An 11,435-nucleotide genomic window follows, 5' to 3' on the forward strand; every position below is an offset into this window, starting at 1 on the left:
AGTCCCCTCCCTGCCCTGCTTCAGCAGCAGATGATCTGTGTACCCTGCTTGGTCCTTTCTTTCTTGACACAGTCCCTCATGGAGCTGGCACCTGGCAACCTGGTGATCATGCCGTCCTTGCAGGGAGTGCACAGTGCCACGCCGTAGGTCACGCTGTAGGTCCCAACAGGGCACGGGGAGCACTGGCTGTTCTTAGGAGGGCTGAACATCCCTGGTGGACATACAACTGAGGAGAGGACGTGTAGAAAGGCCTTTTTGAGCAATGGCACTGGCTGCTTGATGAAGTTGTATTCAACAAAGACTCAGGGAAACTGAGCCCTGTTGCTTAAGGGCTCAGAATTACCCTGTCCACTACATTCCCCGGCTGGGTGTGCATGCGGAGAGCAGCAAGGACCCAGAACCATGGAGCTGTGCATGGGAGGGGAAGGAGATAAGCAGGAGGAAAGAAGAGAGGGGACCAAAGGGCTGTGGACTCTGGGCTCACTGCAACAGTTGAGACATCTCTGCAGCTGCTTGGTCTGCCCATAGCCCCCGCTGCACTGCTGGGTCTTTAAGAAACCAACAAACTCGTTGGTGAAGTTCATGCTGGGACTATCAGCCCCAGTGATGTGGAAGGACTTGCGCTCCTTGAAGAACCTGGTAAGGGCGAGCTGGACCTGGGGACAGCAGAGCAGGCAGAGCTCAGCAGGGCAACGTTGGTCTCCAAGAGGGCAGCAGAGACCCTGTTGCACTGAAAATGTCTTTCCAGTGCCATAGCATGGGAGCTGTGGTGTGTGAGCCAAGGGGGACAGGCACTGTGCGCCAGCCTGGGTGGGAACTCTAGCCAGGCCCCAGAGAGACTGAGCAAACCCTCAGGGGTGCTTCTCTTCATTCCAGCACTGCTGGAGATACCTGGGCCTGGAGAGAGTGTCCCAGTCCCACCCCCGCCCGTGCCAAGCTCCCTCCTTTGCCGGTACACTGGTCCCAGGGCTTACCTGCCTGAGGTTGTGCTGGACTGTTTTGTGGTAGCAGTCCGTGACCACGTCCGTGTCCTGGGCATTGCAGTGTTCGTCCCAGTGGGGCCCAAAGGGAGACACTAGAGTACGGAGAGTCACCAGTGCAGCTCAGGCAGCCCCAGCTCCAGCAGGAGATGGGGAAAGCCCTGAACAAACCTAGCCATTAGACACCACTGTCTTCCAAAAGCCCCTAATTTCACTACATACCCTTCACCCCTGTTCTGCCTCCCTCTTCCCCCTGCAAGCACAAAGTGTGGTGCGTGAACCTCCACTGGATGCCTCACTCTGCCCCACTGCCTCCATTGTCCCCTGGGAACTCTGCTGTGGTGCTTCTGCCTGGAGGTCTCCCTTCTCTACCTTCTAGCTGTACTTGGATGATGAACTCATCCGAAGGGCTGTTGAGCGAGGGGAAGCAGAAGGTGGCAGTGAGCTGGAGTTTGCAGTGCTGCTCGATCTCCAGCCGCCTCAGCTTATCCTGTAGACCCCACAGGAACCTTTTGGTCCACTCATCCTCACAGAGCTTGCTGTGGAAGAGCAGCACAATGTCCAGGCCTCCGAGCACATGGTAGCCTGTGAGAGAAAACCCTGAAAGGTGCCTGGTTCATCCCCCTTGCCAGGAGAGATCTCCCTTGTACAGACAGCTGTACCCCTTCTCCCACCCCATAACCTCTCCACCCTTCCTGCCCTTGTTGGGTTGGCCCCCCTGCTTGTTAGCACGGTGCTGGACTCACCAAAGATGCTGTAGTGAAATGTGTGGGACACAGGGACCCCATGCTTCCTGTAGGAGATGGTGCAGGAGTACTTCCCACTGTCGCCTGCTTGGAAGTGTTGGAAGAGGAGATGCCCCTCTCTGGTGACTGAGAACAGCCTGGGGACTAGTGCAGGAGACAGAGAGGTTGATGGTGATTGCCATGAGCTGGCTGTCCTGTGCTGAGCTGGTCCAGTTCCCGAGTGGCTGTGTCATGCTGTCCTGGACTGCCCCAGATTTGGTCTCCTTAAACCACTGCTGGGACCCTAAAAAGACTCCCAAAGCTGCTCTTCCCTTTCCTTCTCTGATAAGCTATTGAGGGAGAGGCAAGAAGAAATTAAGAAATGCAGCGCCCTCTCCTCTGCCAGAAATGTCACCATCTGCAAAAGAACCAGCCAAATGCCTGAAAACTTTCTTAACAAAAGTTCTCAGACTGTATTAGGACAGAAAAAAGGGGTAAGTACTACCCCATACAGAATTACCCCATAACCTCATGTCCTTTTTTCAGTTCAGCACTGCCCAACACACTCAATTTCATGAGATCCTGGCCTTCATATGCCCCTCACCTGTTCCACAGACCTGCTTCTTGGTGGCTGTTTCCCCTCCTGCCCCTCTCTCGCCTTTCGGTAGCAGAGCCCATCACAGCTGCTTGCTCCTGACTGTGCGGCTGAGAGCAGCTGGGACCTTACCTGCCCTGTCCTGCACCCAGCGGTAGGTGGGATCAGCCACCTCCATCTCAGCAGGGCTGCAGGGCAGTGAATACAGGCTGCTCTCCGCGTGGATGAAGACAAGGCCTAGGCCAGAGAAAGAGAGACAAAAGCTGGGGACACATTTGAGGAATTTTGGGTCATTGCAAAAAACAAGCCTGGAGCTGAGGAGAGAGGAGGGTTGGGAAGGCACTGGAGCAGGCTGGGAACCTGTGTGGTGTGTAGATGGACCCAGCCCCACTGGGGACCATCCTACAGGGAGACCTGGGGTTGTTTATGTGCTTAGAGGAAAGAAAATGCCAGGAGCTATAGGAATAAGTGGCAAGAAGTGAGGCTGCGGTGAGCAGAGCTGGTGGAGACCGCAGAGTCAGACCAGGGCATCTCTGCTCGTGTTGGCTGTGACTGGGAAGGCACGTGCTCTGCCCAGGTCGTTGGCAGAGCGGGTGGTGAGGAGAGGGCCCTCTCCTCACCTGGGCACAGGCTGGATGGGGAGACTACTTCACCCAGGAAAGAGGAGTACAGGAGTCAGGGAGGTCCAGCAGGAGAGCTTTGCAGATCTCACCTCCTTGGTGTTCCCAGCTGGAGGCGGCTGGCGGGTCCCAAGGCAGGGACACTGGCTGTCCTAGGAGGAAAGCAGAGGGGCAGCGTTCAGGCTCCGTTTGGAGGGTGCTTACCTCACTCTGGTCTCTCCAAGGCTCCCCTCTGCCCTCCAAGGAGCCAGAGCAGAATATATCCACCTCCACGCTGATCTTTTACCTGAGCAGCTACAAAGCACCAAAGTCAGGATCTCTATCATCCCTGACACCCTGGGTCCCCCAGGATCTGGCCAGATGCGTGGAGCACTGAGCATTCTGCCCCACTACGCAGTGTGGAATATCTTGTTACCATGGCGATGAGGAATCTGCTGCTTCTCCCTGTCACCTTAGTGATGGCTCGCAGGCTGGGCAGTGTCATGTCTCCTGCCCACCTTGGTCACACTCACTAGGTCTGGGCTTCGGGGGAAACATGGTCCTTTTTCTAGGGATGGCCTGGGCAGGATGCACTAGAGGAAATATCGCTGGGGACATAGCAGAAGAGACACGGTAGGAGAAACCATCAGAGGGAAGGAAGAGGAGATAGTGATGGGCGTGCAAGGCTTTTTGCACAGAATCGTAGAATCACAGAATGGTTTGGGTTGGAAGGGACCTTTAGAGCCCATCCAGTCCAACCCCCTGCAGTGAGCAGGGACAGCTTCAACTAGATCAGGTTGCTCAGAGCCCCATCCAACCTGACCTCGAGAGTTTCTAGGCATTGGGCCTCCACAACCTCCCTGGGCAACCCATTCCAGTGTTTCACCACTGTCATTGTAAAAAATGTTTTCCTTCTATCCAGTCTAAATCTACCCTCCTGTAGTTTAAAACCACTCCACCTTGTCCTGTCACAACGGGCCTTGCTAAAGAGGTCGTCCCCATCCTTCCTACAGTCCCCCTTCCAGCACTGAAGGGCCACCATAAGGTCTCCCCACAACCTTCCCCACAACCTTCCTTCCTACAGTCCCCCTTCCAGCACTGAAGGGCCACCATAAGGTCTCCCCACAACCTTCCCCACAACCTTCCTTCCTACAGTCCCCCTTCCAGCACTGAAGGGCCACCATAAGGTCTCCCCACAACCTTCTCTTCTCTTCTCCAGGCTGAACAACCCCAACTCTCCCAGCCTGTCCTCGCAGCAGAGGGGCTCCAGCCCTCGGAGCATTTCTGTGGCCTCCTCTGGCCCCGCTCCAACATACTGAGCTGCCCTGCCTGGCTCTCGCATCAGGACATCCCGAATTCGGGTGCGGCAGGGGAAGGATCACAACCTCCCTCACTCAGCCCTGGGCCCACAGGGACCAATGCCCACTGGGGTCCCCCAGCACTGGTGGTGACAAGTGCTTGAGATCTAGAGCTCCATCGACTCTCACGGTCCCTGGCTGCTTCACTTGCTGCCTCCCCATTCTTGCACTGAGGCAAATCACAGACGGCTGGTCCTCACCTGCCCTTCCCAGCACACGGTGTCGGTGACACGGCCATCCCAGCTCAGCTGGCACAAAGTCTTTGGGGTTTGTGTGCAGAGTGCGGCTGAGCCCCGATCACAAGGTGTCAGGGCTCGTGGCTCGGTCGCAAAGGATTGTCTCTGACTGCCAAGAGTATTAGCACCTCTCTGCTTCCAGAAGGGCTTCAGCTCTGCTTGGGATGAAACCAGCCTGTGGACCCGCTCCAACAGTTCCATGTCCTTCCTGTGCTGAGGGCTCCGGAGCTGGACACAGAACTCCACGTGGGGTCTTCTTGGTGGAATCCTAGCACACCGAGAGGCAGGGAAAATCCAGAAAGCCTAGACTGAGGGTGAGTTTGCACCATAACTCAAGAGGGAGACTCCAGGGTATCCAGCTATGGAGGACACCTAGAGCTGGGTGTGGAGGACATCTGAAAAAATAAGAGCATGTTGAAGAAAATAGGGAATTGCAGTTTTAAGGGGAAATTACACACACCAAAAGACTCAGAGGGAGAAATGACAGAAGTTGCTAAGCAAAGAAGAGGAAGATGTGGCCGTGTACTGGGGGGACTTTCTTTCTGCCAGATGGGGTACATCCTAAGCAAGAGCTCAGCCCATAGCCTCCAGCAAGAAGTTTGGATTCAAGCCTGGGACACTTCAGGCAATCCCTTGGTTCAAATCGGAAGCTCTTAAAAAGGGTGTGTTTTCTCAATGTTCCTGTTTGTCCTGGAAATGAGATTTGGGTTCCTATGATTGTCCATTGAGAACTAAAAGCAAGCAGTTAAAATATACAGACAACCAGAAACTTGGGAAGAGTAAGGCTAAAAACTCCTTCTCACTTGTGCCAGGGTTTCTGGAGGCGAGGTGTAGGGGGAGGGAGAAATGCTCTTACGGTAAATATGTTCAAATCATCCTACTGGCTTGTGAAAAAAGTGTATACATGAGCAAACAGCACGAGTTAAAATAACCTGAGAGAAATCAGAAAACACCTACCCCTTCATTTAAGATACAACAGAAATACAGAGCCCACAACAACTTAGAGACAGTAGAAAGCACCAGCAATTATTCTTGGGGAAAGTCATGACAAGCGAAGGCAGCCCTCCCTCCCTGTCCTCCCAGAATGACAAAATCATGTGAAAATCAGTGAAAAACCTTACACTTTCCAGCCCTGTGGCCAGGAGGGGTGGGGGCCAGATCCAGTGAGGGCAGCCTCACCCTTCCATCCTGGCGAGAGCCGAAGGAAAGGGCAGGGCTGAGCAAGCATCTCTGGAGGCTGTTTGTTTTCGGGCTGTGCCTATGGAGAAAGCTTCACCCTGGTGAATAATGGGATGAATGAATCCTTAGTGTTTCTTTAAAAAGAAAAAAAATAATCCCCCTACACCCCAGCTCTCAAGTTTCTCTGACATTTTTAGCATAAATAAACCAAGTCTGGCCTGTAATTGCTCGGGATAAAACCACAGACCTGCGCGAGCAGCAGAACGAATGAAGGTTTCCTTTCGATTTTTGGGAGGGGGCTGTGTGTCGCCTCCTGCCTGGTGCAGGCTGGGTCATGGCATAGCTGTGGCTTTTCTGCCTGATCACCTCGTTTTACTAAACGTGTAGGAGCTTGGTAGTATCTTTAAGATCTCCAGTCTGTCAAATATGAGTGAAAATCATGTTCAAAAGCTATTATGAAGGGGGCAGCCAGCCAGGCCAGACTCTGAATGACTCCATGGATGTCATTTCCTGAGGGAACCAGGCTAAAAATATATATGATCTGAGGCAGGTGTGACATTTCTGAAATTTCATATTTTTGCATTCATTTTAACTCATAAGCTCGTTCAGGGATTTGTTTGTGGGTTCTCAGAAAACGTGTTTAGCAGTCAGTGAATGTGCGCTGCAGCATCAGGGGAAGGGATACCCTTCTTACATAGCAAAAAGCTTGGATGCCTGCTTGAAATGCAAAATTCAGGCTCATGTATGAAGCTGAACTTGGGTCATCCATAGTAAAATGCCAAGAATACAGATTCACTTTCTTACCATCTTACAGCATTTGTTATTCATTTACTTATCTTGGCTAGAGCACAACCACTGCTTCAGCAAGTACACAGAAAGATCATTCCCTGTATTGTACTGACTAGGAATTAACCTCCCTCCCTCCCTCCAAAAGAGCGATGCGAGTTACACTCAGATGCAAATGCCATTTATAAATAAGAATTGATACAGGAGCGCCTCGGTAGTTTCTGCACCCCTACATGGCTGGAAGGCAGGGATACCGGATTTGTGGCTGTTTTGCATCAAGTATGTTTCCTTTTCCCTTGGCTTATATGAACTGCACCAGTGCCCAGGGATGGAGGAGCATCCCATTGCACTGTGCAAACACTTGCTGCCTCTGGCACTGTTCCTGCCGACCCTCCCTATCCCGTGCTGGCAGATCTCACAGGATCTCACAGTCTGTATGTCCCCACACTGGTCCCCTAAAATCGGCTTTGTTTGACTGGGGAGATCTGGATTGCCAGAAATTAAGTTAAATGTGCTAAGGCTGGGGTACATCTAAGTCCAGATTCACAGAGGTGCCCAAATTTGATCTCTGGTGGAGACTAAACTTGTCAAACAAAACAGTCAGCGGCTTCAGCACTGAATGAGAAGGTGCCCCAGTCCTCTGGGGACTCCCCAAGGGCATCCAGGAAAATACCGCAGGGCTACAGGAGGAACAAGTGTGTTATGAACACGGCTGGCTCCTAGCCATGAGGTTCTGATCCTTCTATGCTGTTTAGCACAAAGGGAACGTGCCCCTTCCTGCAGCCCTTGAGGGTCCACGGAAGACAGAGGTGGATCTCTTGAGATCATGTTGCCTCCTGAAGAGATCCTTTGGGCTCCCACTGTTGCGGAGCAACACGCAGGCCGGATCCAAGGAGCACCACCTAGGAATGTCGGCGTAGGTGCCAGGTCTCTTGGTTTCAGACTAGCACCCTGGATTTGGTGACTATACTCTGTTCCAGGAGCTCTCTCTGCCTAAGACAGCAACATTATCATAAGCAGTCCACAGGCTGTGTTAGCAGCACAGGGTCGCATTCATCTCCCTGGGAAACCCCCAGCCCTTGGGACAGGCAGCGGCGTGCGGCTTCCCGGGGGAGAACGGCACAGCTCGGCGGCTGCGGTAAACAACCCATTTCAGAGAAGGGGGCTCCACACTTCAGATCCTATCAGGAGTCAGTTAAACATGGCTCATTAGGAAGGAATTACGCCCTGATATCTCTTCCTGTGATAAATAATATTTGCGGTGGTAAATATTCACCGTAGGCACCAAAGGAACAAGGCTGGCATTTATCTCTTGGCTTGCTTTCCTCTGTGAAGGGTCAAGGGTTGTTAATAAAGGCAGAGGCTGCTCTGATGGCACCTCAGAATTAACCCTGGTGATGCCAGGCTGTTCTCTGAGACCTGCAGGAGGGCTTTCGGTGCTCGGCAGGTCAGAATCCAGCTCTCCCATGAGCCATTTCATATTTGTGGGCGCCGCAGGGGGAGGAGCGGCACAAGGGTAGGATTAGGGGCAGGGGGGGCGTCTGGGGAGCAGAAAGGACAACGTGAAAAAGCAGGCTGGGGAATGGAGGGAAAGGCAGCTACTCTGCATGTGGGTATGATAATATTTGGGAGATAGGTCTGAATGGTCTGGGGAAGCAGGTGGTTGAGGGGGGCAGAGGGCTCAGCGGCTGCTGATGTGAAGGATGATGATGCCTCTATGGCAGGTGACATAGGGACATAAAGGAGAGAGGAAAATAGTGGCCTCTGCTAGAGGGAGGTGAAATAGTAGGAGGAAGACAGCAGAGGGTAGCAAATGCCTGAATTCCTCCCCTGGCCTTGCAGGGCTGGTGTGAGCCAGAGGCGCGGCTGGGTGATGCAGCCTGGTACAGATTCACGGCACACATCTGGGCAGATTTGGTTTAAAAATAAAACAGGGAACAAGGCGTTTTGATAAGACAGATATGTTCTTACTGCAAAGGCTTGTTTTGAAAGACATTTCCTTTAGAAATTTCCTGCCGAGATATCCCCAGTGACCCCATCACCGCCAGGGAGAAGGCGAGGCAGAATGTGATGCTTTGATTATAATCAAAGTGGAAGGTTTTGACCAAATGAAAAGAAACTTCTCTGTGTGGGGATTTCATTTCCCAGGAACGGTAGCGATGTTGCATCTTGGTTGCTATTTGGGCAGATTATTCCCAGCTTTTAAGGCCTGAGCTTTGCCCGGCTCTGCTGTGGTGTTGTGCCTATGGATTGCAAGGATGGAGATCCCCTGTTCCCTTCCCTGGGTATCCTCCAAAGGCCACATCTGGTTTCACTGGTTCAGAGGGGAAGCAGGTTTCCTTCATGCTTGCAGACACAGCCAGCCAAGTACAAATCAAAAGTGCAGCAGCACTTTGCACTCATATTGGAGGACATAAAGCCGTCCCCTGTGCCTAAATCCTGCTCACAATCTTGCCATTACAAACCAGCACAGCTGGCCCTGCTGAGACTTCACCTCTGGCATGTCAAGGTCTGCTGCCCTTTGCCTGCTGCGGCTTCCCCATTTAATGCAGGGCACTGGGCAAGGGGATGACTGTAAATGCTCTAAGTGTTGTTAGCACCCCAGGGCTAATTATGGGGCAATCTGTCTCCCTCCTTCCCTGCGATGCAGATGATCAGCATCAGACTCAGTGCTTTGCTTCGCCCTTAGAGTGGCTGGGAGATGGCCCCGGCTTCTGGCTCTTGTCATCACAGCAAATAGGATCATTCATCTTCATGAGAGAGCCGGCCGAGCGGGGCCGTGTGTGCCAGGCCATTCCCAGGCTCTGGCTGGTGAGGGAGTTGTGATTTTTAGGTGGGAGGAGGGCACAGACCCCTGGGTGTTTGGGGTAACATCTGCAGCGGCTGGTCCTGGTGTGGTGGTACCTGCGGTATCCCAGGGCAGAGTTAAGGCCGTTCCCTGCTCTTCACAGAAAATCTTTAAAATCCTTGCTGAGTTATTTTTTATGATGGCTGCAGCTGACTCTGCCAAGTATAAAGGAGTGGAGCTTTTTCGCTGAGGCATGTTTAGTTTGGTGAAATCAGTTTTCAGGCTTGTGTCACCGGCCGGAGAGGCTCTTGCAGAGATACGAGAGCGGCATCTTCAGTGTTCACAGGTAGCACTTAATGAGATCCCCATTGCTTATCGCTACGGTGAGTCTTAACACAGTAAGTGGGTTACAGGCGGTAGAGGAGCAACCTCTTACATGCTGCTTGCATGACTACAAGGCTCTGCTTAATTTTTGGCCTATGGCCATGGGGTCTGGCGTGCCAGGCACATGAAGCAGGAGAGAACTCACAAACCAGAGATGCATTTTTGGGCTTACAGGGTCCGTATTCCCCATTAGACTTACCAACCTGCCCTCCTTACACAGGAACCCACAAGCCAAACACACTTCCCTGGCCAGGGGATACAATGCTTTCTACCTGACTGGAAAAGTGGCAGCTTGAAACATCACTTGATGCAGGAAAATAACAGTGTGCAGATGATTTTCAGAGTTGATTTAACTGGCTCTTTACTTATTTACACACACATTTTACACCCTTCTGTTGTGAATAAGAGGGCCAAGTATTAACAGTTAAGAGGGAGACAGTGATAGGATTGGGACCAGGTACTCAGGAGTATTTTCTCTGCAGTTTTTGCTCTGAATTCAACCTAATATTGCAGAGCTTTCAGTTCTGTTTTAAAGAAGGGTACATCTCTTTTTTTTCCCTTGAACACAGGAAGAGATTTTCCCCTTGGTTTTGTATTTCTGAGTCATTCCACATTATAGCAAATTGCTGGCAAAGTTGTAGATATGGCTAAATGGTCACTTCAAATTTAAGTCTCTTTTCCAGCAGCTTTGTACCTTTTTAAAGCAAACAATTGCTTTTCTGGGATGAAAATTTCTCCTCACTTTGTCTCGCTCTGATGTCAAAATATTCTGGAACAGGAGGAGAAAATCGATCTGTAACCCTGGACATAGCAGATAGCGCCTTTTCCTTTCCAGCTGATTTTCCCCATGCTAATAGCTGAAGAAGCCGTAGTTCCTCCAATTTGAATTGTAATTAGGGGTTATTTAACCTCTCTTTGAAAGCGAGAGCAAACAAAAATATAGTGGTTGGCAAACAGGGTGGGATGTTGGAACTGTGGCCTGGGTTATTTGCTCAGGGCTGGAAAGCATGGTTTTCCATCTCTGCTCTGCTTGAAATGATCTGGATGAGTCCAGTCAAGTCCCTTCTCTCGTATCTCAGTTCCTCCCTCTAAAAGATGGCGATAAGGATCCTATCTTCTGCCAAAGGCATGTACCAAATCCTGGCCTTGACACCAGTACACTGTGTAGGAATCCCTGGGGAGCACGGAGGGAGGAAGACTTTGGCGCCAGGAGACCAGATGGGTGCAGATGGCTGTGGCATTGATGCGACCAGTGCTCTTAACATAAAGCATTGAGTGTCCTCCCACGTCACCACCCCGCAGGCAGCACCCAAAACGCTGGGTCCAGCTACAGCAGGGAGGTGATGCAGCCACCCCAGCTGCCAGAGAGCACCTGGGAGGTGCAGAGAACGTGGTGCAGCCCAGGGACATCGAGTTAGAGGTGGGGAGGTGGGCAGGGGTCACACCGAAGTGGCAGCAGGCTTTTATAGCCTGGGTGGATGGGGAACAGTCTCTACTTCTCATAGGAGGGAGCTGCTGGGTGGATCTGCGTGCAGCCTGACCTCTGTCCATCTCGGCACTGTGGTGGTGAAGGTTTCTTCCTTCTGTTGCTTTTTCTGGAGGAAAGCTGGCAGCCAAAGCAAAGGACACCTTCTCTTCTGCTGCTCACTGCAGACACATCAGCCAAGAGCGGAGGCTTTTATTTCCCTCTCTCTGGATGGTGAGGCTTTTCCTCTACAAAGATTTTTCCCATCTGGCAATGCTAAACCTTTGCCAGCCTTCATGCTGTCCCATGACAGATGATTTAAGTCAGGGAAACCCTTTGG

The sequence above is a fragment of the Phalacrocorax carbo genome, chromosome 25 (assembly GCF_963921805.1).
Source record: "Phalacrocorax carbo chromosome 25, bPhaCar2.1, whole genome shotgun sequence".
Lineage (NCBI taxonomy): Eukaryota > Metazoa > Chordata > Aves > Suliformes > Phalacrocoracidae > Phalacrocorax > Phalacrocorax carbo.